Raw genomic sequence first — 2,948 nt, 5'->3', positions numbered from 1 at the left:
TCCTTGATATGCCTTAAGATGGCACCAAGGATAAGGTGTTCCATCACTTTCCCAGGGATGGAGGTGAGGCTGACCGGTCTATAGTTACCCGGGTCCTCCTTCTTGCCCTTTTTGAAGACTGGAGTGACATTTGCTTTCCTCCAGTCCTCAGGCACCTCTCCCATTTCCCAAGACTTGGTAAAGATGATGGAGAGTGGTCTAGCAATGACTTCCGCCAGTTCCCTCAGCACCCGTGGGTGCATCCCATCTGGACCCATGGATTTATGGATGTCCAGATTGCTCAACTGGTCTCTAACCCATTCCTCATTTGACTAAGGCAAACTGCTCCAGTGACCTGACTTCATCTGAGGTCTCAGGAGTACAGGGCTCTTCAGGACTGCCTCCGGCAGAGTAGACAGAGACAAAGAAGGCATTCAATAACTCTGCCATCTCTGTATCTTCTGTCACCAGGGCACCCATCCTGTTCATCAGTGGGCCTACATTACCTCTGGTGTTGGTTTTATCTGCCATGCATTTGAAAAAGCTCTTTCTGCTGTCCTTGACCCCTCTCACCAGATTTAATTCTAAGGAGGCCTTAGCCATCCTAGCTGCCTTCCTACATCCTCTGGCAACAGCCTTATATTCTTCCCAAGCGGCCAGCCCCTCCTTCCATGATCTGTAAACTCTCCTCTTCCATTTGAGTTTACCCAGCAGTTCCCTTGTCTAACCACGCAGGTCTGCTGGCTCCCTTCCTTGACTTCCTACGTGTCGGGATGCTCTGATCTTGAGCTCGGAATAAGCAATCCTTGAATGCCAACCAACTATCTTGGGCCCCTTTACCTTCAAGCAGCCTTGCCCATGGGATTTCTCCTAGCAATTGCTTGAAAAGGCCAAAGTTTGCCCTGCTGAAGTCCGGGGTTGCAATTCTACTTGCTATTGTACTGGTCCTATAAAAAAACGGCGCCCTGGCTCCCGGGGTCTGGGAGGGAAACCGACAGCAGGTTCACAGCTGGTTCAGGCCGATTCGTAACATCCTTCCCCCAGGGCCTGTCCTTGCTGGGCAACCTCGTAAATACCGTCTACTGTGCCCAACACATAGCCACTCCTGCTGCTCTGGCCGCCGTATCCACCTCCATAACCACCGCCCAGCTGCTGGTTGACTGGGCCACCATAACTGGATTGGCTTTCTGCCAATGTGCTAGTGTTCCAATCTTGGACTACTCCTTTCGATTCCTTGACCATTGCGCCCATCATCTGACTGCCATAGGCACCACCACGTCTTCCTGCTGTAGAATTCAAGAAGAGTTCTACATATCTGTGTTGCATATTCGCCTTGTCTTTGGACATCGCAGCCACTGCATCCTTGTGAGTAGCAAACTCCACATCTGCCTCTCCAGTTACTCTGCCGTCTGGTCCGATTTCAATGTGTACTCTTAACGGGGTTCAGAGGTGAGAAGAAGTTATAGATGTCATTCTCCATAGCTCTGTAGGGCAGCCCTCTCATGTGGACGCAGTGGCCAGTTGTGCTCTGGAAGGTGGACGTCCCGTCGCCGTATCTGTGGTCCGACATCCCTGCAGAGAGTCCATTCTCTTCCAAATCTATCAGAACCAAAACCATAGCCATCATTATACCCACTGTAGTCATCATAACCTCCATAACCTCCTCCATAGGCTCCACGGCTCATCCTTTCCAAGCTACTTCCTCTACCAAGACTGTTATATCCACGTGTGAGACCAGGTCTGTCGTAAGGACCAGGCCTCTGCATTGCCAGCAGCTTGCATGGAGGGTCATACTGAGTGCGCACCTCTGCTTGACTACTGTTGAAGATCTCAATGTACCTGTGCCCTATTCTTTCCTTGTGTTTCTTTAGAGCTTTTTCAGCTATTTCCTGTGAAGCAAACTGCACGAAGGCCTCCCCTGTACTCCTCCCCTGGAAGTCCACCAGCAATGTTATCCCATTTGGCACGATTTCCAACCCTGAAAAAAATTGTACAATTTCTTCTTTACTACAGCCAAATGGGAGTCCTCTAAGACGTACAAAACCATCATTAGCTGTATCAGGGCTGTTGGGACCAGTATGCTTCAGAACCCAATCCATTTCAATGTTGTTTGACTTGAAAACTTCAACATATCTGCATCCCATTGTTTCTCTGTCTTTTTTAAGAGCCAATTTCACATCTTCCTCTGATTCAAGTTCAGCAAATGCTTCTCCACTTGGTCTGCCCTCCCTGGTGTAGATGAAACAGACTCCCAGAGCCCCATTCAGAATCTTGCAATCGGAGAAAAACCTCTGGACCTCCTCAGTGGAGCATGACCAAGGCAGATCCCTGACCTTCACCACATATCTCTTGCTGCTCTCTGTGTTCAGCATCACATTGGGGGTGAGGCTTGGCTCTGCCTCGGCTTCAGTGGTTGACATGGTGGGGCTCCGCTGTGGTTTTAGGGCTACCATCAGCTTCTCAGTAAGATGTGCTGCTATTAAATATTCTTTCTTCTGCATGCAGGACACTACATGTGAACAGTGCTGATAGCCTTCAGAAGGTGATTGGGGAGTATACCTGATATTGTATAAATAAGAGTTGTTGTTGTTCTGTTGCCATTTGTGAGACTATATCCAGAAAACCTAAGACTATCTATCTCAAAAACCTATAATTTATTGCTCTGAGATGTAAACAGTGAACACTCGGCATTGGAGACAGCCTGCAGGGTTAGGGATGGGACAGGGCTGTTTCAGGTTATGGACCAACAGAGCACACCAGGGATTTTCTGCATTCATGAAAGCGCCTGGTAAAGACATTAATTTGTTGTCATATCAAAAGCAATCCAGCCGTACGAGGTTCAATAACTTCTGTGTGGAAAGATGTTGTGGGAAGTCATCATGGTGCAGACCATGGTGCAATTGGTCTTCAGCCACCTCCACAGCAAGAGGCAGGGAGATAAGGTGCCAGCAGCTCTGGAAATACTGGAC

The 2,948-nt window shown here is 48.8% G+C and overlaps 1 pseudogene across 1 annotated transcript; it reads right to left on the bottom strand.

Moving 5' to 3' along the window:
* Positions 1-993: 993 nt before the first annotated feature.
* LOC308218975 (heterogeneous nuclear ribonucleoprotein H2 pseudogene) lies at positions 994-2,384 on the bottom strand (annotated as a pseudogene). Its single transcript has one exon. The product of its transcript is annotated as a heterogeneous nuclear ribonucleoprotein H2 pseudogene (transcript).
* Between the last annotated feature and the right edge of the window lie 564 nt (positions 2,385-2,948).

This window comes from Psittacula echo (assembly GCF_963264785.1).
Source record: "Psittacula echo genome assembly, chromosome: 3".
Classification (NCBI taxonomy): domain Eukaryota; kingdom Metazoa; phylum Chordata; class Aves; order Psittaciformes; family Psittacidae; genus Psittacula; species Psittacula echo.
Note: the sequence above shows the minus strand (reverse complement) of the source record. Positions and strands in the feature narration are given on the sequence as shown.